Source organism: Bactrocera oleae, chromosome 5, assembly GCF_042242935.1.
Source record: "Bactrocera oleae isolate idBacOlea1 chromosome 5, idBacOlea1, whole genome shotgun sequence".
Lineage (NCBI taxonomy): Eukaryota > Metazoa > Arthropoda > Insecta > Diptera > Tephritidae > Bactrocera > Bactrocera oleae.
This window is the reverse complement of record NC_091539.1, coordinates 6,853,280-6,878,040: the sequence shown is the minus strand read 5'-3', so window position 1 is coordinate 6,878,040 and position 24,761 is coordinate 6,853,280. Positions and strand designations below refer to the sequence as shown.

Here is a 24,761-nt window from a genome sequence, read left to right as displayed (position 1 = left end):
CATGTTGAAATGTTTGTTCATGGCAGTTGGAAAATATTTCAGTTGAAGAAAACATTTGCAATATTTCTCTGTCCTCTGACACACCCTGTGTGCATACAATAAACGCCAGCTAAAAGCACATGCAATTTTCTCTTTAACAAAAATAACACCAAATTCATGCTCGCTCAGGTGAAGAGTATCCATTTCCACATATGCAGTTAGTTGAGCGCATACTAAAGAGCGCCATTACTATATACAAGTAGGAGACCGCTCCAACTAGCACCACTACTCAATAGTTTGGCACAGTAAACAAGCGTACAAGTAGTGACATTACGTAGTCTGACTTCACAATAGGTTTCCAAATAATTTTCTTGTATGCCTGTAACTGCGTGTATATTGCCCTGCGGCTGTTGCTGATGACCTCAAAGAGCGTAAATTCCAATTGTGCGCCACCAACACACACACTCAACTGAGCATGAGAAATTCGCATGCCACAATACTGTATTTATGTATAGATTCATGTAGTTGTATGTGTGTGTGTGTGTGTATCGCCTTCATGCTTGCCACTGTTACTCACTGTTGTTGCCACAAACTCACCGACACTAATGGGCATGGCCCAACTCAGCTGCTCGCTGTTGCTTCGGCTTGCATAGCCGTCGACGAAACTCGTTGGGGAAGAGCAGTTTTTCTGCTGGCATTCATCAGTGAAGTTGTGTTGTCGTTGCCGTTGTAGCCGTCGTAGCCGTCGCGCGGTCCATTGTCAGTTAGTTAGTTGTTCGTTGCCTTAGCCCATGCGTTTGGGTTTGGTTTGCCGTTTTATTTCTGTGTGTGTTTTCCTCGATACTTTTATCGTTGCGGTGTTTTCAGTAAAGGTAAAATAGAAGAAAATAGAATATTTTTAAAAATTTATATAAATATATAAAACTCGCACTCGAATTTCTTGACGCGTAATTTTGTGTGTTTTAAGTGCGAAATAAGTGTAAGCGTTTATCAAATAAATATAGCAGCGTGTGTGTAGCGGCATTCGCGTAAGAAAAACAACAAAAAATTGTAGTGCTCGCGCAACAACAGCAAATAAGCAAAGTAAGTGCATGTGAGGGTGTCGCAAGTGCTGAATTTTGTAAAGTGCATTGACGTATAGTGTGGCAATTGCTTACATGCATACATAAATACATACGTACCTATACACATGCAAAAGTGCAATTTTACATGAAAAATATATACGTACATATATTTATGTATACATAAGCGTACAAATGTGGGGCTGTGACAGCTGCAGGCCTATGACAACTGCCAATAGGCCAAGCTATATGCCGACATATGTGAATTGGCGTGCGAAAATCGCTGCAAGCAGCGCCATGTAATTGCATGTGCATACATACATATGTATGTACATACTATATACATATATAGAGCGGCATGCGTGCAGTGAAGAGGCAAAACGCTCGTGTCGCTGGAAAGCGTGCTATTTTGACAGCTGCTAGCTGGCGTTTGTGCAAAAATCTGCACTGAGTTATTGTAATATATAAAAAACTACAATAAATTATTAAATATTATCAAAAATAAATATGCATGCCATTAAAAATTTACTCCAAATTAATATTTTATTTTACCGTTTTGTGCGAAAAATCGAATTGAGCCTTTGCGTTTGCAAAACAAAACAAGAAAAATAAGCAAAAAACGAATGTCAACGAAAAACCAACTCCCAAACTTCCTTTGACGTTTACGCCAACAAACAACATTAAAAAAAATCACAACAACAGCATAGCAATAGCAACAACAATAGACAAGTAATAGCAACTACTTACATATGGCCACCTGCTGGCACAGCCCAAAACATTGGCGCAGCCAACCGCCCACAAAAGAGCATAGCAAATGGAGAAGAGAGAGAGAGAGAGATTTAAAGTGCGCGAGAGCGTGTGCATATGCAGTAGATATGCTGAGAAAGTGCGTATTTTTATGCAAATAATAATAAAAACAAAGCCGAAGTGACAACGAGAAGATAGCAATTGATGCAGTTGCATGTTAGGGTGGAGTATTTGAAGCGAAAGTGCAATGATCAGGAAGTTAGAAAGGGAATAACAAAATAAAAAAGTCTTAAACTGAAGACAACTGCAATAATAAAATAAAAAATAATAAAAATACATATTCTATCTATTTAAAAAAAAAAAAAATTCAAAAATAAAAAATTTATAAAATAAAAATGTAATGATAAAATATGTTATAGGATTCAAGTTGAAATTTAACAAAACAAAAAAAAATATAAAAATAAATGAATTGGAAAATTTTTTTCAAAATTAAATTAATTATTTAAAATTAAGAAATATATATATGTATATTCTTTTTAAGATATTCTTAAAGTACAATAGTAAAAAAAAAAATTTTTTTTAAGCCAAATTTTTAAAAATTGATTTGTTAAAAATATCAAAAAAATTAAATAAATAAAAGTATAAATAATTAACAAGAAAATAAATTTAAAAAGAAATTTATTTAAATATTATGGAAATTTACAAATTAATAATGATAGTTTAATAATAAGAAATAACTAAAATTTTATAACTCCGAAAATTTTTTAAGAAAAAATTAATAATTTTTTAAATTATTTCTAAACAAAAAGTTGGGAAGAATAAAAAATATTAAGAACCATTTTAAAACATTAATTTGCTAGCAGTGTTTTCATTATAATAAAAAACCGTGTAAACAGTGACGAAAAAAATTTAAGTAACAAATTAAATTTATAAGTTTGGTTGATAAAAAAATCTTTGAATATTTAAATATAAGTTGGAAAATTAAGAAAAAAAAATTAAAAGTTGATTATAAAAAAATATTGCTAAGTAAGTTATGCACTAAAAAAATATAATCAAAAATTACAATTAAAAAAAATTAAAAATTATAAGAATTAGCAATAAATAAGTTATAAATTTAAAAAAAAACAATAAAAATTAAAATAAAAAATTATATTAACAATTTAAAGTAAAAGAGTTATCGATAATTAAGTTATAAATTTTGATAAAAAGATACTATAAAAAATAAAATTAGTTAAATAAATTATAGATAAAAAAGTTTAAAAATTTAAAAAAATGTTATAAAAAATTTATTTAAAAAAAAAAATTAAAACAAAATTAAACGAATTATCAATAAATGATTTTAAAATAATAAAAAAAAAATACTATAAAAATTAAAATATAAAATTTCATTAAAAGAATTATCAATAAATGAGTTATAAATTAAAAAAACCATAAAAACTAAAATAAAAAGTTACATTGAAAAATTAAAGTGAAAGAACTATCGATAATTAAGTTATAAAATTTGATAAAATAATGCAATAAAAATTAAAATATGCTTTATAAAATTATCGATAAATAATTTATAAGATCAAAAAAAAAAATTCAGTAAAACATAAATTAAAAATTACAATAAAAATAAAAATTAAATGAAAAGAATAATCGATAATTAAGTTATAAAATTTAATAAAATATTACAATAATATTAAAAATTAGATATAAAAAGTTATAAAATTTAATAAACAATTACAACAAAAAAATTAATTTAAAAATTACAATAAAGAAATAAAATATAAAAAACTTAAAAAATCATCGATACATTTTTTATATAGAAAGCTTTTAGCTGCATAAAAGAAGTACCAGCGGATTGAACTGTTATAACGGATTAGCTAAACTTCCATATTTTTTCTAAAGAGCCTAATTTCAATATTCAGGCTAGATATATATACATATTATATACTTGTATATAGATTAATTGGAACTCTCTCTGACTTAATGCTGATCCTGATAAACTGATCCTGAGGTCAATGATGTATGATAGAGTAGTCCTTGTTTAACAAAACCTTTTGTGTGACTTAAAGCTACTTTCAGAGTCTATGCCTTGTTTAGTGAAAGCTTCGAATTAACAAAAGCTCTTTTAAGCAAATTTCTATTGTGAACCTGTCATCCTTAAGTTTTTAGCTATACAAAAATATTGCTATTGCAATCAAGTTCTCTAAGGTTATATATGAACATAGGTATTCAAATTCATATAGTGTTTTAACGGAAGATAACAAAATATAAAGAAACAAACCGGAGGAGGACAAGATAGATTTTATTGTGGTTAAAGGTCAGATGTAGGGAACGCTCATAGTGTCATGAAAGCTTACGATATTTACAAAGTTTACCGAGAAACACAAATAAAGGTTTATGAAATTTGCAATGAAGGATCTTTGGGATTAAAGTAGTCTAATTGGTGTATGTTACTAGTAAAGTAAAAGCTCATTATAACAAACCGTTATGAATAAATATTTATGTATATCATAACAACAACGGCATGCATGGCACCGTTATTTGCAACACTGTTATCAGCGTACAGAGTTATAGGCCTCTGACTAAGCGTCAGATTAACAACATATGGACCAAAACAACAACAAATTTACATGTGTTAGTCATCATTGTTGTTGTAACTATTTTTACGCTCAGAAGAAAGTGCATTATCTGCAATTAGTAATGTTTATTTTAAAAACAAGTAACAAGACAATAACAACACAAGCGGAAAACAACAACAAGCAACAATTGGCATAGTGATAAGTGAAATTCCCACGTAGCGCCAAGCGGCGGTGCATTGCACCCACTCTCGTGCGCTCTCTCTTTTTGTACAAGACTCGGCATTTTGACGTTACACGCACCAATTCGCAACGCTCTCTGCTTTCGGTCTCTCTCTCGCTCTCTTATGCTCTTTATAAGTCACACAGCAACTGACGCTAATAATTCGTTTTATGTTTTTCCACTTTCTGCTATCTATCGAACTCAGCTGCTGGGCCAACTTGCGCTCCCTGTCCCGCAAAACCGTGTTACATGGCTGGCGTCTGCTAAACGCTGACGCTGCTGCTGTTGCATTTAAATGAGAACCACAGCGACGCCATTCAGTCTGCACGTTTTCGTCGTTATCAGCCGGGATTAAGGCTTAAGGATTAAAGGTGCTTCAACTGTGACAAGGAGCACTGAGCAAATGCAAGAAGGGGGCGCAGAAGAAACAACAACAGTGTTGTACATATGTGTAGCGTAGCATCTCAAAATGTCACATATTTAGATTTTACCTCAGCAAATCAGCTGTCAAGCTGCGGCAAGCCTCAATCTGCCATATTTGAGCTCACAAAGGCTTCGGTCTCAAACAGCGCTACCAACCCACCTGCGTCTTTAGCGCTTACTATGCCGCGAAAGCGGTACTTTTAAGTGGATAATTTACTTTGCCTCATAAGCATATGCATAAATGCATATAAATAAGCGGAAGTTACTAGTTCGTGCTTGTGCGGTTATGCTGTAGCCGGCGTCTGTGCATTGCTGGTAAATCTCAAAGTTTCCGGTTTTGCTGTGTTGCAGTATTTAAGAATAAAACCGCAAGTTGAGTCAGTGAAGGAGTGCCCTCTTTCAGCGGATATTTTCAGTGAACGGTGAGTTAGATCTTTAGATCTTTGAGTTTTCTGTATTTCAAGTGATGTATGCCATGAAGTCTTCGCTTAAAGTGCTCGAAAATACATTTTTTTTAAACAATTTTTGTAATAAATCAATTTAGAAACTAACAAAAAGCTACAATCCGCGTGAAGGCCTGAAAAGTTGGTACTCTCCGATTTTGGAGCTCCTAGTTAAATAAGGTTGAAAAGTGTTGAGGTAACTTAGACTTAAGTGTCGAGTTTCGCCGAAAACGTAAGAATCAAACATTTACTTCCAAACTTATCACAAAAACGACGCGTTAAGGTCCCTGACCAGTCTCAGCCTACAACAATCATGAGCGCTGATATTTAAGTTTCGTCATAAAGGATTTGTGCTTTACACTTAACGCATTTGGACCAGACAGGTTTTGAGAACTACTAGGTTTGAACTTTTATCTAGCCATTGTTGAGATATGTATTTCTGGATTTACCAAAAATGGATTATTATTCTTAAACAGAAAGGCTTATTCTTGCTTTGGCCGAATTAGTCCAGAGTTGTATTATGAGCGTGCTATACAACCTTGTACTTCATGTTGTCCCTTTTCAATCCAATATTAGAGTTCTGTGTGATCAATTTTTTTTTAGTTTTATGCCTAAAGTAGATGAAATCGGTTTAGATCTTGCTCTAGCCTCCGCAATCGTATAAAAAATATTCTCTAGTTGATTTTCTGTTCATCGAATTGGCTAATGTGGAGGATATTGTCATATTTATGAAAATATTTCCACGCCTTTAATTTTTAAGAATTTCAGCTGAGAGCTGAATCTGATGTCTGATAAAGATATAGAGAACTGACGCTTCCATCTCTGGTTGTATTCAAGTAGAGTGTTTTTGAAGTTTCCGCGATAAAAATCCACATAAAACAACAAAACACTTTGAGTGTATCACAAATTTGTTGAGACGGCTATAATATTAATTTCGTTCAATAGCTCTATTGGCTCGCTGGAAGTATGACTGCCAAGTTGTTTCAAACTCATTCTTGCAAAAGCTGAACAACTGATAGAAAAGTACCTAGAGGTTGCTACCTCGCCTTTCTCCATCCAACTTTGACGATTTGGTAGTTCTTTTCCTTAAGTGGCCTGCCATACTATTGTACTTCAATAGCCTTGATAGAATAAAAAATATGCGTAGAAATCTTCAATCTAACCTGAACTCTATATGTCTATCGATTATCGATTTTTTCGCATCAACTACAACCACCTTACGGCTGATTTATATTATTTTTGGCACACATTTTTCGTTAGCTCTTTTTCATTAGGGGAAACAACAAAACTATCTGTGAGTGTTCTCATTATTTTGCCCATTTTCAACAGCATTCAGGGCATTCACTAATAAATTTCAAGCGAAGAAGAGGAAGCAAAAACTGTGTCACTTGCATTACAATCTCAATGAAATGGCTTGAACAATGGCATAATAGAAACAAATGATGGCAAAATGTAGACAAGTGTGACGGTTGCAAAAGAGAAGTGAGTGCAAAAATGGAAAATGAGAAAAACACGAAATAAAAAATTAATAAAAGCAAAATAAACGTAAGAGAAGAAAAAATCACGCGAAATGGTTGGAGAGTAAAAAAGTCAGTACCAAATAAGTAAATACGAGTCACCAGCTGCCTGTCTGCTGGGCACTGCCGGCAGCAGGCGTCGTCAGTAGTCCATTCAACGCTGTCGCCGCCATTGATTTTTCTTACGGGAATTGGCAGTGTCTATGGCAACTTCAAATGGACTTGTAGCTGCTGTTGTCACTTTATTGCTTTGCCTGTGCGACGTGTTGTCCTCAGCGATTGCCTAGTTGACTCCGTGTCTGTTGCAGCCTTTGCCAGCCATGTACCGTTGGTTGGGTTGGTAACTTGGCATGTCGCCTTTTTTGTACACTCCTTGTGCATTTACGCGTTTTGTTTTACTTTTTCACCGTTACAACTGGAATTTATGCTAATGCTGACTGGCAGCTCGTTGTTTTTTGTTGGCGTTGAGGCTTTACTTCGCCATTGACTGGCTATAGTGCGAATGTTGCCACCCTTTTTGTGTTGGCTTTATGTTGTTGTGAGTAAAATGTGTTTGTTTCTGTTTTTTCTGCTTTGGCGGCGTTTTGCAGTTTTCAGCGGCAATTTGAATAATAATTTTGTTAATATCAGAGTTGCCAACTCCACAGTTGCGCTCTCTAGGGATTAGTCGGCGTAAGAAGTGTTGATACAATTGTGGTTTTAATTAGTTGTGTTAGAAAATCTACTATTTAAGGAGGAAATAGCAAGTTTGTTCAAAAACAAATTGGTTAAAAAATATTAAATAAAAAAAAGAAAACTAACTAGAATTATCAACTTCATAAAAAATGTTTAAGCAATGTATTAATATTAACTATAAAAAATTGAGCGGTGAGAGCGAGAGAGAGAAAACTTTGTTTTAAACAAAATACTATAAAATAGAGTTGCCAACTAAAATTTAGATATTTATTTTTCAATAAATACAATTTAATCTTATGAATTTTTAAGTAATAATCAAAAGTTTTTTCTATAAAATTAACAAAAATTGTGCTGCATAGGGTTGCCATATAAATTTTTTGCCAACCGTGGTAATGTTAAAACAATTTACTTATATATTCAGTAAAACAAATTGAGTGGAGAGGGAAAGTTTTGTTTTAACAAAATACTAAAAAACCGCATTGCCAACTAAAATTAAAATATTTAACTTTCAATATTTATATACGAGTATTTTCAATTTGCAACAAATTATATTTTTTGCTGATAAATTTTGAGGCTCTAATCAAATTATGATTTCTATAAAATTAAAACAGACTCCGCCACATAGGATTGCCATATAAGTTTGCTATAAGTATGCTAGGGTTGCCATCTACATTATTTTGCAAATCTTTTAGAATATGCTTAAAAAATGTTTCTGATGAATTTTCACCTTCTATTAAAATAATTATTTCTACAAAATTAAAGGATAGGGTTGCCGTGGCAATTTGTTACTAATAATCTTTTAAAATATAAATGAAAATTTATAACAATTAATTTCTTTTCAACACTTCAAAAGCATATGGTATAAATATATTTTTACGTTTAGGGTTGCCAATTAGTTTTTTAATAGCTAATGCAGTTTTTCAAGTATTTTTACATTAATAAGAAATCTCAAAACACTTATTAAAAATTAAAGAATTTTTTAGTAACTAAACTTATTCTTTAAATTTCTTGTCAATGAGAAAAAAAAATTTATTTTAGTAAAAAAAATATTAAAAATTTTTTTACTACATTTTTGTGCTAAAAATAAGTTTTTGCAACAGAAATATATTGAAAATTATAATTTATCCTTTATAAGGACTCTACGTTTACCACTCTTTAATATTGCCACAACAACTGCAATTACAATGTCTGCGCATTTTCATATCCAGCCAGAATCAACCTTGAAATCGCTCGCGGCTTCTAACTACGTTTAGTATTTCTTTAGCATTTCTGATATTGCCACTTTTCCACACTCGCATTTCATTGTTGTTGTTGCCGTTGCAATTATTTGCATTTGGCATAACAAGACTCCAACGCTTATCGCCACTTTTATATAAATACCCGCGTTGGTGAATTTGCCGGCACTTCCGGTCGCGTCGCTTAGCCGCTTTTTGTTGCTTATTTATCGCTGCGTTGTGATTTTATTTTATTTTATTTTTACCATTTCAAGACTCCTACAAAACTTCGTTCTTAGAAAGTTTGCGGCGTATGCGGCCGACGGCCTCCTTCCGCTGCAGCTGCCTCTTCTTCTTCTTTGCTGCTTTGCTTTTTCGCTTCGCCACATCGAATGTCAACACCCATTTTAACTGTTTTTCATTATTGCCATTATTTGCCAAGACATCGTGTGCGTTGCTTCACCACCAGCAGACATTCAAATACTGCTGCTTTGCCGTCTAAACTAACGGACTTTGGTAATCTCTTTAGTGCATTGGTTGGCAAATATGTATGTAGCATTTTTGCTTGTTTGCTCTTTGCTGCACCCACATTCCAGGCGCTTAGTTTGTTGGCGTGTCGTTCTTGTTGTTGCTTTTGTTGCAGCCGTTGTTAAAATATATTGCAATTGCATGTGGCAGGCAATAAACTTGGCCGAAATGCTAAAAACCAAAATAAACACCCACTCAGCAATGCACATGTACATTCACACTGTCTGTATAATGCATAAATATTTATGTTGAAATACAGTGGTGGCTAGTGAAATGTATATGTATAACTTAACTTACTTAAAATTATTAGCGCAAACAGTTTAGCTTCACTTAAGTAATTTTTGAGCATAAAAACTTAACGTAACGTAACTTAACATAGCTTTACGTGACGTAACATAACTTAACATAAATTAAATTAATGTAAGTAAACTTAACGTAAACTTAAAAACATTTAAATTTAGCTCCACTCAAAATACTTATACATTATATTAATAAAGTAACTTAACTTAACATACCTAATATTTACGTATTTTAACTTGACGTGAACTTCGTATAATTTAATTTTAACTTCATTGAAAATAAATAAATTTTATTTTTATAACCCAAAAAACTAACACATCCAAACTTAACATGACCTTGCATTATGTTACATACATACCTTAACTTAACATAACTTAAACTAACTTAATGTAAATTTGGCTCCATTGGCTTACAATATATTTTAATACCGTAACTTAACTTAACGTAATTTAACTTAACATAAACTTAGTAAAATTTAAATTTAGCTGTATTGAAAATACTTCTATTTTATTTTTTTATAAAACAAATTGAAATACTTTAATTTTTAAATGTTGCTTAACTTAACTTAGCTTGACTTAACATAACGTGAACTTAGTAAAATTTAAATTAAGTTTCATTGAAAATTCTTAAATTTAATTTTTATAATGTAAAAACTTAACACAACTTAACTTAACAATACTTAACTTAACGTGAACTTAGTGTAAATTAAATTTACTTACTGCGGTAGAGTTTTTGTACAATGCTTTTACTATAAATTCTCCTCAACTTTAAGTGACTTAACTTAGTAAAACTTAAACTTAACGCGATCTTAGTATAATTTAAATTAATTGAACTGCAATTTGTCTATAACGTGACTATAAATATTTCTCAATTTTGTATTACTTAACTTAATTGACTTAACTTAACTTAATACAACTTAGCACAATGTATTTTTGGCTTGACGTAAATTGACTCAATTTACTATAATTTTAATTAATTGCAATTATGTTTTCTATAACGTGACCATATATTTTTCTAAATTTTGAGTAACATAACCAAAATTTACTTAACTTAACGTAACTTAGCCCCGTGTATTTTTCACTTAATTTAACTTAGCGTAACATATCCTAATGTATTTTTGGCTTGACGTAAATTGACTAATTCTAATTTCCCACCACTGTTGCTGCTTGCCATTTACATATCATCTATATATAGACCGATGGACAGACAGCCTCATTTCAGCATAACAATTTCAAATGTTTACTTGCAAAAAATTTAAAAACAAAAACAAACAACACAACTCTTTCATAGACCCCTGAAAATGTACTGGCTTACCCGCTCACAGCCGCGCAGCACCGTACTTCATTGCTCGACTGTGGATATATTTAGTTTTTCTTCGCATACAGTTTTTGTCATGGCATAAATTTAAATTTACTCTTGACAGGATGTTGCTTCAAATATATACATACACACTATTCGCACACACTGTATGCATGTGGATACAAGTATTTATTTAAATGTAATGCTACTTTCTGCATATCTAATATAATAGTTTTGTGGACTTACAACATTGTAATACTGAACATTTCTAGTATCGTATTTTATTTCATACGTATTTTGCATACAAATGGTGTGGCAACACAATAAATATAGACAACGTTTATTCTTGTTTTCTTGTTGTCGAAGAAGTATGCAATGGAGCTTGAAATTTATGTAAGTGGTTCCATTTGTTTAACTTTGTTAGCCAAATAAAACACGATTGAGTTTGAGAAAAATGCAGAAAACCATTTTAATAAGTGTGTTGAGAATTTAAGGACAATTAAAAGCTGGAAAGAAATGGAAACTGTGTATGAAATTAAGAAATAGTGGTTTCGATATCGTGCCTAAAATCATTGCACTGACTTAGTTGGGAGTGATATTGAGTTTATAAGGCAGGTAGTAAGGTAAATAGTTTTAGAGCTGCGACCAGTATTTCCAAAAACTGAAGCCTTCCACAAAAAAAAAAAATTGGTCTAAATGCTCAATAGGTCTAGTCTTATGCTGTTCTTTCACTATAGGAATACCCTTGTACTATCCTAAAATCTTAGCACCCGATCATCAATAGAATGCTTTAACTTTTTGTTACGAGCTGAACGAACTAACGAAATATTTTCATGGTATGTCCGCAGATAGGTAGGCTTTTCACTCCCAAAAGGTCGTCAGAATGTGGATAAATGGAAATATACTTGCATGTGCCCCTCCAGTCATTCCCTTGACAGTCGGTTCTGCAAACTGAACTGATCCAGACCAAAGCCTTTAAAGCAGGTAGCATCCAGAAATACGTGTTCGCATAACCCATTATATAAGAAAATCTTATAATTTTAGTAAGTTGGACGCACCTATGAAAAACTCTAGTTTAAAAGCTTTTTTAGCCATAGAATTCGTAGTTAAGTTTACTCAAGAGTGCACTGGATTATTGAACTTTTCCAATATTGGCCATGTGCTCATCGGTAAGCACTAATAATTATTTCGGCTGAGTTCCATTCTTGCAAAAGGTTTCTATTAGCCGTTCGGAGGTGGTTCAAAGCTTTTAGAGCTATTTGCCGAACAACAGTACCTCACTAACGGCATTGGAAAAGAAACACGTCCAAAACATCTGGAAAACTCTAAGCGGACGCCATTGCACCTGCACACTTAGTTTGACTTTACTGCTTCGAAAAAACTATGCCGCAGCTCATTTAATCAAAGTGACGAGCTCTATATAACTTGGAGTGTATATGGTAACTACGATGCTTTTGACAAGACGGCAGCTTTGAAGACTGGCCAATTAGAAACTCTTCGTTATAACTTCAAATGTCGATTACCTATCATACGGAAATCTATCCGTTCTGGCAGACATAATTCTCCAACCGCAACTAAGCTTGTGTTCGGCATGTCAGCTTCAGTGGCGGCAGCCCCTTTAAATCTGTCATTTTCTGCGTAACAATAAAATATGTCACAACCGCATTTTGCAAAAGAAAGAACCCCACACACTTGCATATTTTATAAAGTCAATTACCGAGCTCGTAATCAGCCAACATTGTTTACTTAAAATAAAGCACGAAGACCTTTTGCTACTCACCACTACGAGTTGCCGTTATACTTATGTCTGTTTCCCTTATTTTTAACCTTTCTTCAAGCTCCCTCTCTCTACCACCCACATATTCTCCACCCTATCAAGCGCCTTTGCCACGTATGCATCACATCTTTCGCCTACAGCGTCTAAACCAAAGTTAACCAATTTACCGTTACAACCGTTATAGGCGGTCATTTAATCAATTATGCAAAAAATGATTCACAATAAAAATGAACACCTTTAAAACGTATCAGCGCCGTCACTTGATGGGGCCACACGAATACTAAGTGCCAACAATAAAAGACGTTGCCGGTTGCCGCAGTTTGTGCTATGAGTGCGGGAGCGCGCGGGCTGCTGCACTCATCATCACCTCACATATAATGTAACGGCACCGCGTCGCTCTATGCGAGACGTCAGTTTACATTCACTACAGAGGCTGCTTGTTGTTTGTGTTGTTATGTCGTAAATCGTCGCATGTCGTGTCTGTCGTATATGTGCGCCGTTATTATGTTTGTTGCTGTATTGACTTATTTTTTTTCCTTTCGCTGTTTTGTGAATGAAAATTTTTCCTTGGCTTGGTCGCTTTCTTTTCATTTTGCTGCCTTTCGGTTGTTGTTACGGTCTTCAGATGTTGCAGCACGTATCGGCGTCTTGCATTAATAATTAATTAAATGTACTGCATGGGCGTTGCATTCATGCTGCGGTTCAGTTTGCTGAGGGGTTCCCATAGGGAACTGTTGAGACGAAAAGGGGTAGTGTTGTATTTTTCGAGGCGTAGTTGTTGAATCTGATAGCCTAGATATTTAAGGTCCTAGTATACTGCCAATTGACTATTGTACAAAAGTCGACAATTTAACTCGACCGGTTCGTTTTCGATAAGTCTAGCATCCACTGGTGTCAGTCCAGACTGCGCTGAAAGAGGTACAGTTATATCCCGTCATCTAATACAAACCTACATGTCTTATCTTCTAGTCTTGCCGCTGTACTGGTCATCCACTTACGTGGAAAAATCACGATCCCAAATTTTAAACTTGGAAAGTGGACTTCGAAGATCTTCTAGGAAATTGTTGAATGCCGAACTGGCAGATTTCTGAACCTAGAGAGAGAAGGCCTTTTAATGTTTAGTGGGTTTCTATGAGGCTAACTAAAGAACACAATTAAGAAAAAGCAAGCAAGATATTAACGTATATATATGTAGATAGTTAACACCAGGCACTAAAAATATATTATATAACACGTGCTTCATAGAACACGCACATCGACAGAATCTGAGGATATATAATAGAAAAGTCCTCTTTTTAGCGCCAGGTCCACGAAATGACGAAGAACCAAACTACATTCAGCTTTACCAAAGCCTACTTCTGCGATGTTTTATCCGGGTTTCTTTTGTAACTGAGGCACTTAAAGTGTGGAGTTATGAGCTCACCTTCTATTCGTATCATTTACTTTGGAGGCGGATATATCAAGTTCAGCGAAACCAGAAACCCAAGAATTACTTAAGACATGAGATTTTTTTAGGATAGAAGACTAGAAAATATAGGTTTTTTCCTCCTATATACCTGAAATTGTAAGGAAATGGATGATTATCAGATCCTGTCGAAATCTGGGACAAATTTTCTTTTAGAGAGACGGCAAAATTTTTTAATCGAAACGTCAAATAAAGCGTCAAAGTTCTACATATTTCTTTGGTATATGAAAATCCAGCGTATCCGGCAGCTCTCAATAGTTTTGCCACCTGAGTCCTAGTCTTTTTGGAAGAACTCAGTGCGGCAAACAACTAAGAACATTAAAGTTTGCGAAAATAACTTTTTCAAGTAGAAACAACAAATGTCGACACCAAGCAAAAGAGACAAAAAGTGGAACACGCCAAAGGAAGGCGAGCAAGTGTTCGTAAATGCAGTCGGGAAATAGATAAAATCATTAAAAAGTTATTTCGCTGCTGAAGTGGCGGGCGGGCGAAACAAAGCAGTGAACAGCTAACGTGTATGAGGTCACAGAGCGGAACAGGTCAACAACAATAGCAATAACAATATTAATGCATAAGTGCATACAAACTATGAGAACCACAAAGCAATGATTGTGCAAAAACGGCAAAGCATGCGAAGTTAGAAATAATGGAAATACCACAAAGCCAAGACGCGAAGTCGTAGTTAAATCAAAACATGCAAACTGCTCGAGCTGTTGGGGGCACTCGAGTGCATGCGAGACGACGACGACGAGGCAAACTCAAAGGCGTTAAACTTATTGTTATTGCTGTTGTTGTGACGGCGGCGGTCACATGTCACGTGCAGTCGATGGAAAGTGTGCGACCTCAATGACGCCGAGCGTCAAAGTGAAGACGAAGCGGCAAACGCAAGTAAAAAGTTGTAGAAGATACTTGAGTGCAAAGGAAAAGAAGCAGTGGTTGAGACAAGTAGTTGAATCCGGGGTGTTGCAATAGATAGTGTGGATGTTAGTCGAAGATAAGACGAGAGGTAGTAAGTAGCAAGATAACGGTGCTCGGGTGGTATATAGTGAAATGCAGAAAAATGTGCAGTAAAGAAGCTGCTCGCTTGGGGTAAAAAGAAAGTTGGGAGGTAAAGAAAATAAAAGGTAGTCCTGATTTTCAACTGACGATAACCATTTCCAATTATTCTGATTGCTTAATGGCTCGAGCGACTGTACCAGTCTATTAAGATGTAAACCATGATATTGGAAATGAACTTGATGCTTGTACCTACATGTTGATTTTTTTTTTTTTTTAAGTTTTTTAGCCGCCTATACCGGAAGTCTGCGCGGTATTCGTAAAACCTATTTATGGTAGGTGGATCTGGTTCCAGCACTATCAGCTTGTAGTTCTTGCTCTACCATTTTAGGCGCTCCATTAAGCATGTTTACTAAATTTCAACTTCATCGCTTCATATTTATATGTTCTAGCTTAGGAATTAATAAACCGTTATATGACAAGTCGGTGTGGTTTCCATACGATCTTATAGATCTCCGAATAATTGAATTACTGGTTAAAAAGAAAAACTCGTGCCAAATTTGGACACGTTCGCGTTACAAATGTGGACTAGAGGATCGACGGTCTACCACAAACCTACACAGAGTCTTAACTATCCATGCACTGCGTATTTCACTCGAGGCAGCAAACTCTATCTAGCTTTAGTACTGACAAAAATAGGGTATACAAATTAGTAAGAGCTTCACTGATGTTGTGAGACTGGGCGAATGAGCAGTTACTATGGTGGCGCTCTTGGTGTGCCTCGTTCTGTTGTTGCCTCTTAGTTCGGTGGGGCAAAGCGCTGCTGCTGGCTTACTGCACACTTTTACTCGGTGTCAGTGGCGACATAACAAGTTACTGAAGCTTATTAGACGACATTTTGTTGTCACTGTGATTGTTGCTGTTGCTGTTGCTTTTAGTAGCCGTTTTTGCGATAGTTAGAGAAGTCAAGTCGTGCGCTATTTTACATACTATGTTAATAGCACGACAGCCAATGGCAACAACAATAATAATAATACAACATTAGCAACAACCACACATAACAATAGTAACAACAACAAAAACAATAGTAGCAACAACAACAGCGTCAAAGACAACGTTAAAACGAACATCTGTGTGGCATTGACGCGTTGCTGTGTGTCATAGTCTGCTGTTGGCGTTGCATGTTTACAATGTTGCATGTTGCATTTAGCTATTTCGCACTCATACATACGCTGGCACATAGTTACACATGCACACATACATATATATACTCACTTGAGCTACTTGCGTCATTTGCAGCTTTTTCTAAGCTAAGTAGTGTACACATACATATACATATGTATGTACTCGTATGTATATGTGTATATAAGTAAGCGTGTACTTATATATAGTCTTTGTTGTTTTTCTTGCTAACTAATATTATATACTTAACTATTTTTTTACACACAGCTGTGAATGGCAAAAGTAAAGGCGAAAAGGTGTAAAGTTCAAGCCACAAATAAAAATATTATTAGCATATATTTACTATAGCTAAGTATGTACATATGTATGTAAGTATATATGTATTTACTTGTTTGTACATGACTGCATGGGGCATGACACCTAAAAGTAAAACCTAGTAGTATTAGTTTCATTATCTTTATTATCTTTTTTCCTTGTTGCTATATATTGTTTGTTGTTGTCTATTGCACGCTAATGAGCAGCGTATTGCGGATCTACATGTGGGTGTGTGTGTGATGCTCAGTAGGGCAGTAATTAGTGTTGTCAGCGTGTGGGCGTTGATATGACAAGTGAGTGATGCTGTTATGAGAAAAGTGGCGCTTGGAGAGCAACTATAGAAAATACTTGGCGAAAAATTGAAACAAAAAAATTAATTTAATTATTAATTTTTATTTTTTAAAGTTTTTGTAATTTCTTAAATATTTTAAATTTTATTTAAATAATTTGCAGTTTTAAATAGTTTTGGGTAGTCAAATATTGAATAATAATAATTAATTCGTTTTGTTAAACCCTTATTTTTCTTAATATCTTTATTTTAATTGTAATTTTAAAACTTTTTTGGAAATTTTTAAATTTTGGTTTGATGTCTTAAATATTTTTAAGTAGCCAAAAATTGGATAACAATAATTTGTTTTTTATTTCTTAATTTATTTTGTGATACTTTAACGTTTTTATAATTTTCTTAATTATTTGTAGTTTTATTATTTTATTTTTAAGTAGAATAATTGAATTATAATAAATATTTTTTATTGTTAAATTCTTAATTTTTTTTAATATCTTTATTTTATTTGTAATTTTGAAAAAAAATTTTTGAAGTTTTAAATATTTTGTTGTAGCTAAAAATTGGATAATAATAATTTTTTTTAAAGTATTTTTTAAATTAAGTTTTAAATTCTTTGAAATTTTTTTAATTTTTTATAATTTTCTTAATTGTTTGTAGCTATAATTATTTGAAATAAACAAATATTAAATAGAAATAAGAATTTTTTAATTTTTGAGTTTTTATGTAACTTTTTATTTTTTTTATAATTTTCTTAACTTTTTGTAGCTTTATATATTTTAAGTATTTGACATATACTAATAAATTTTTTAACCATTTCTTAAATTTTTTATCCATTTCTTAATTTTTTTACCCATTTCTTAAATTTTTTACCCATTTCTTAAATTTTTTTATTATTGTTGTAATATCTTTGTTATGTTTTAAAAAAATTCTGAAGCTTTAAATATTTGTAATTAGCCAAAAATTGAATAATAATAAGTTTTAGTTTTAAATTATTTGTGATTTTTTAAATTTAAAAGTTTGGAAGTAAGTATTGAATAATAAGAATTAATTTTTTTTTAATTTAAAAAATTTTATTTTTTAATATTTTAATATTTTTTAGGCTTTTAATATTTTTGAGTGGATATATAAATATTGAAACAAGAAATAATTTTTTTGTTTATTTTTAAAATTATTTTAATATCTCAAATGTTTAGTAATTTGTTAATTTTATTGTAATATATTTGAGTTTTGAATATTTTAAGTAATCCAATATTGAATAATAATATTTATTTTAATTTTCTTAAATGCTTTTAGTTTCTTTGTAAATTTTTCCAAATTTTTTTTGGAGTTTTAAATATTATTAAGCAGCCAAATATTGAATTCAGTATTTATTTCTGTTAATTTGGTTTTAAAATGTTAGGCTTAAGTCCAATAAACTTTAGTTTTCGTTTAATTAACTTTATATTTTGAAATTCTCAACCAGTTTATGAAATAATTTTTTTTATAGCTTTGAGCTTGGTGCATCCAGCTTAATTCGATAATGCAAAAGTGATAAGATTGCTAATAACTTTTCAATTGGGGAAAGCTGAGCTCTTCTTTCGACTAAAATTTCTTACCGACAAGCCACATTAATAGATTTTGGCGAACGACCCTACTTCAGTATACTATTACTGATGATTTTCACTCATATCTAATATATGTATATTTCTAAACTCTCTCCCCATTGTCATCGCAATACTTGTAAACCTAAATCCTCCTTAGTAATACTTGGATGTAGGGGTTGAATTTTTTGACTAAAGAAATTGAAAACACTGCAGCTGTGCGTTGCTGTAGTAACTAACGGCACTTATATACACACGTTTCACTGCATATAAAAACTATCAGCGTTGTTAAAACTCGTACGGTTCTTTTGAAATGCAAATTAGTGTGCCAAAAGGTGAAAATATAATAGAAACGATTTGAAACTGAGTTCGTATTTCATCAGCAAGCCTATAAACGGTATTATTTGAAAATAATGCATTTACTTTGTGCTGACGCACGTTCGATGGAAGGGACTGGAAGGGATCAGGAAAGGTGTTGCTTATGAACAATTATATATTTTTGTATGTAGCAGAGAACTAATAAATACATAGAAACGTATGAAAATTTTTTGGATGGTCCACCAGCTCTCAAAACGTATTGAATTCGAGTGGAACCGAAATAAGGCGGACCAATTCGTCGGTAGGATATAAAACGTTGGTCGAGGAGCTTTTATTGGACTCCCGATACCATAATCGATATAATCGATGCAGGATTTACCGATGCCAGTTTTTACCAGCGCGACCTAAATATCTCAATACCAAATTATCGATGGATTAACTGTTATTATGATAAGACCTCACTATAGCCTAGGACCATTAATATTTCACTCAAAATACATGGGACAGCAAATGGAAAATAAAAAAGATTGGGTTAGTGAGGCGAGCACATATTCAGCTATACCCAATTGCTAAAGAATGGAGCTTAGGGAATAAATTTGACCAACACCTTAGGGCTCCAAATCCAGTAATGTGACTGGAATTAAGAATGCAGTAAGCTTTTTGGCAAGCAATTATACTGGAAATCTTAGTTAAAAGCGTCAGAGTCGGGTGATTTTGTGGAAGGAAAAAGGCATACGCTTTTGCTCGAAAATATACCAGCATAGTTCAAGCTTTTTGCTTGTAATTTCTTAGACTCTTTAAGGTTTGTAGCGCTTCCAAATTATTTTATAGACGCTGATCTGTATTTTAAGAATTATATAGCTTGTTCAGTAAGGTAAGAACTTAATTATGTCTTACAGACAAAATATAAGCATCCAACTGTTGGCTTGCATAAGCGCTGAGTGTAGTTTATGTCACTTTTATTCAGTTTGTGGGCTTACCAAATTTTCCATTGAAGTCTGTGTCAGATATAGAGTAAATAAATTGTCAAATTATAACGACAGAATCCAATCTGCAACGTCCGTTGGATGCAAGAAAACACGGTGAACTCTTCCAAAGCATACTTTGAGTTAAACATTAGCGCTGAGTGATAGTTTGGTGGTTCCGAACACCCGACCTGCTTCTACCACTCTTCCTAATCAAACACTTATTTCCTATTACTTGATTTCTTCGCAAATACTTTCCTCATGGAAAATATGCATTTACCAATCGTATCTACTTATTTATTGCTTTCCACCAATAATAACAACAATTGAAACTCTGACGCCAGCATATCTTTTGTTTTGCCACAACTTTTGTTATAACTCTTAGACGCGTGTGGCCGCTTTCCGTATATCCCCACACTTGTGTTGAGTAAAAATATTTCTTTTGCGCACAAAAATAGCTCATAACAAACAAATAACAACAAGTGTTTGTATGAGTAAGATATGGAGAATCTTGAAATATCGATTAAACAATCGTTAATGTAAACACAAGAAATAGTGGAAAGAGTCAATATAATAGAGTACATCTATTTTTATAGCAATTTTCCATTTCTCGTTAGAATTTGTTTGAGTAAATTAAAGCTCAAAGTGACCCTGACCTTATTCACTGACATAAAACATATGTAAATAAAAATTTAATTGCACACATTTGAGGAATTTTAATTGACCGTAAAAGCGATGGTCACTTCAGGAATCATTTACATGCGTGAATATGTGAGTGTGTCGAATGGGAATAACAGTAAATGAAAAACTACAATAAATGAAAAATTATTGCACAAAAACTATACGAGGGTGGTTTGATATTTAAAAATATAAGCTCGAGAAAAAAATTTCATAGTGAGCTTGTCGGTGTTGAGTCCACGTTTTTTTCAACTTTCTAAAGCGTTTTGAGAAGTATATTTCCTGAAAATATGCTGCATACTTTTTTTAGCGTGAAACTTCAACCACTGAACTCTATTCAGACATTTGAGAACTCGAACTCCCTGCGGTGTCCAGACCTGTAATGTATTTTAAGGGTGTGGCACCAATTTTCAACATATTCCAAGCAAATATGAAGCTCCAAATTCATTTCTGGGTAGTCTTAGGTAACGACGGCCTATAATGGGTCTGGGTTGTTTTAGTTGTTCAACTATACAGAGTATTATTGTAGGAAGAGTACGGTTTGAGTAAATTAATGTGGCTTTCAGTTCATTAACTGTTTTTTGAGCTCTTAGCCTATAGGAGGCCCATTGTGATACCACCGGGACTAATGTTCCCTCACTCTATTGTCTCCTGTGCTTCGCGGATAACCCTTCAACTTTTCTCCTGAGTTTGAACCATGGTGTATTGTTGACGAGCCGTATTCTGTCTACGTTTAAAATAAGTCGCAAAATATCATTTGGATAACGATATTACATCGACAGACAGGTTATGTAAGCACTGGAAACTCTAGCTTAACTTGACCTAGTTAAGACATTTGCAGCCTGAGGAACCTTGTAGATCTTACATTTCGGATAGTTCTACCCAATTCTATATAATTTTGTAATTTTCTTGCAGTGTGAACTCTTTTGGAAGGCCTGAATGAATGTTTATTGTCACTAAGGTGGGATTTAACTTACGTGTTAAAATTTTTGCTGAGACCTTATAGTGTTGGTACAACAGTGACTGTGTTTATAAAACTTTTATTGAACTTGGTCATGAAGCTTCGTAAACTTCAGTACCTCGATATCGGAGGCGTTTTCTACAAGTGTATAGGCTTCTCTAATCGGGGATGGACAAGTTTATCTTCGATGTTAACTCAAAAGGGTTTAAGTGATCAGCTATCAAAATGTTTGACAGCTGCAGGGTGACATTGAAGGCTAAGAATCGGGACTGTCACAACTTCGCTGACTTATCGAACCGCGCTCGTTTGCTATATAATTAAATTAAGAAAACCAAAAAGACATCTTATTGAAAAAAATATGAATAGAGTAGTGCGTTAAGTAAATGAGACTAATTAGAATGCAGCACATTTAAAACCACAAATGTACTCAAGAAAGTGAGTGGCTGGCATGAAAATAAAAGTAATCGAAAGAAAAAAATCCCTACAACTTAATGGGCATGCACACAATCGCAAAAGCTGAGACGAAGTAATAAGCGACAGAAAAGAGGAATCTACAAACAACTATTAATTGAAACCTTTTGCAGAGCGCAGAAGTGACAGTGGCTGTCAGAAATGCGGGCTGGCTGATGACTATAACGGTATGGCGCATGAAAATTGGAGCCAAGCTGGGAGAGGGAGTGAAGCATTGTACTGAAATGAGATGATTATGGATTATGTCATGAATAGCGAAATGGACAGCGAATGACAAGCGTGGCAAACTATATAAGTAACTTGTGAGAGACAAAAGGAAGAACTGAAGTTTCACTAAGAAAAATTGTAAAGATGTGGATAGGGAAACAGTATTTTTATGGAAAGATTATGAAGTTGAGACTTGCCATTGCTAGTAGAGAAAAGCTTTTATGAACCGTCGTAGCGATTTTCTGATATATTTTTGAACTGAAACAGACAGGCTTTGAGAGCGCATCAAGCGCCTTTTATAAAAAAGTATTAAGGATATTTGAAGAACCATTTGTATTTAGAGAATCGTAAACTCGGCACATACGTATTTGTGTGATTCTCTGGTGGCAATCCAAATCGGTTAGGATCATTCGGAAATTCGCTGTTTAAAACTTACCAGACTTTCAGGTGTGTCTAAAACATGTAGGATGTAGGATCATCCATTAAAGATATGGTGATGACAAAAAGTAGAAGAAATTCCGTAAAATACGTAGGCAAGGTCTTGGTACAAATAAGATTGCGATAAGATTACGAGTACAAATCAGGTTCCAAATATAGACGGTCTGTAATTAAACTAACCTATCTTTCGAAAACGTTTACCACCAAATAACAACAATCAAATAGTTAACATTTACATCGGTGTAAATTAGTACAGCCCTCACTGACATATTTACGCAGACCAAATAGCAGCTAGAGCCTTTGCCTAAGAAAATCTAAACGTCAAAGTCTCACAGCATTCTCACAAACATATCGAGTTATGTCCCACAGGATTGTCAATTCCCGCGAGAGCACGCACACTCTGCTAATGTCAAGTTTAGGCGTTTACCCGCTGTCAAAAACAGCTGTTCGCTATGGCAGCTGACGAAAGAGCTTGGAAGTTGAAGTTAAAAGCAGGAAGAGAGAAAAATCAAGAGTGAGTGCGTTATCAGCGAAAATATATGTACACTTAGCGACTTGTTTGCAAGAGCAGGCTCTTGTCGTTCTCTAAGAGTATCAATACTAACAATAAAGTAAGCGAGTTGTAAGAGCGCTTTTTGCATGTTGCTGCCAAAAAAAGAGACAAAAATGGCAGTGAGTGATTGTTGCTGAGAGTTGAATTAAAAAGCATGTATATTAGACTACTTGGTTGTGGTATCAAAATTTAAGTAGTTGTGGGGAAGGTCGTTCACTTATGTGCATTCCGTTAGGTTTTTTTGATACCACCCTACGGTATTAGATTTATCAGTTGGGATAAGGCTCTATTATTGTCCATATACTCTATATATGAGATTTTTCGATCTACTCAAAAGTTGACATAAGAGCATGTAACGACTAAGATTAATACCTGGAGATTTATTGATAATAATGTTTGAACTATTCTTAACTAAAAAAGCAATTAAAATCAAAGATTATTTCACAATTTATAAAAAAATTTACTCAAATTATAGACTGTGACTACAACTAACTTGTACTTTGACTAAAACTAACTATAAAATTATTTCAATGACTTTAGTTGCCAAATACTTTGGATTTTGATTAATAATTATATCAATTAGTAGACTGAAACTGAGTCATGATCATTGCATAATCATGTACCAAACATTTGACTGTAAACTTAGATATAATTTAGGAATAAATTTATAGTGGAGACTTTGTTCCAAAACTGATACTTTTTGCTGTCGTTAAAATAATATTTGTTTAAAGACTTTGACTGCAAACTAGCGACTATGAATATTTCATTGAATATGACTAAAATTAACTTATAGTTGCGGAATAAATTTGAGCTTATTTACAGCTTGTGTAAGACTAAGTCAAAGATTTTTGCTAATATTAATTTGATTTAATTTTTGATTAATGATTGGATGAGGTTAATTCAAATGTTTTTGGGAAAAGTAAGCCAAGTTTCTTGACTTATGTAAACTTACATACAGTAGATGACTATTTAATTATTATTGAATGAAGAATCTAATTGACTAAAACTTACTTAGTTTAACACTGTAACTAATTTAGATCTTCTGACTAATTTCCCAAATAATTAATTCTTCGGCTGATATGTAGATTGAGTGACTAATTTTTAAACACCAAAAAAGTCGAAGTACTACATTATGTACAATTACAAAGTACCCAAGTGCGCTTTAATATTCCCACAAGCTTGAAGCCAAAGGTAGATCAAAGTATACCTCCAACGCTTAATTAATTTTTTTTTACAAAATCCCTTCCGCTTTTAAGTTTACGACCGCAAGTAGCTATCATATTTATTAAATTTCCTCCAGACACATACTACATAATTATTAATTGATGCCGCAGAACCCATAAATTTATACCAAAAAAAAAATTCAACTAATTTAAATGTAATTTAGACAGCATGTACCCCGCTTACAAAACATGGCAAACAAGTTAACAATCGAACAACCAAATGGGGGTGAAACTTGTGGCTGACCAAACGTTGACGACGCCGCTCATGCACATTTGGCTGCCAGCCGACGAACAACAGGTGTTTAAAGCTTGTGAGCCGAAAAGCTCAAAACAACACAAAAAAGAAACATAACCACTAACCACAACAACAACA

At 33.4% G+C, this 24,761-nt stretch overlaps 1 protein-coding gene across 10 annotated transcripts in view; it reads left to right on the top strand.

Annotated features, from left to right (window-relative positions):
• The first annotated feature begins 290 nt into the window (after positions 1-290).
• The window catches only part of LOC106615088 (uncharacterized protein CG43867), a 266,508-nt gene continuing 242,037 nt past the window's right edge, over positions 291-24,761 (top strand). For 5 of the 10 annotated variants that reach the window (XM_036376972.2, XM_036376970.2, XM_036376969.2 and 2 more), the window contains exons 1-2: positions 291-1,062; positions 4,780-5,419. The gene's annotated coding sequence lies outside the window, so the exon portion shown is untranslated. The remainder of the gene's footprint in view (positions 1,063-4,779; positions 5,420-24,761) is intronic. The other 5 variants (XM_036376973.2, XM_014231136.3, XM_036376966.2 and 2 more) reach the window with 4 other exon arrangements.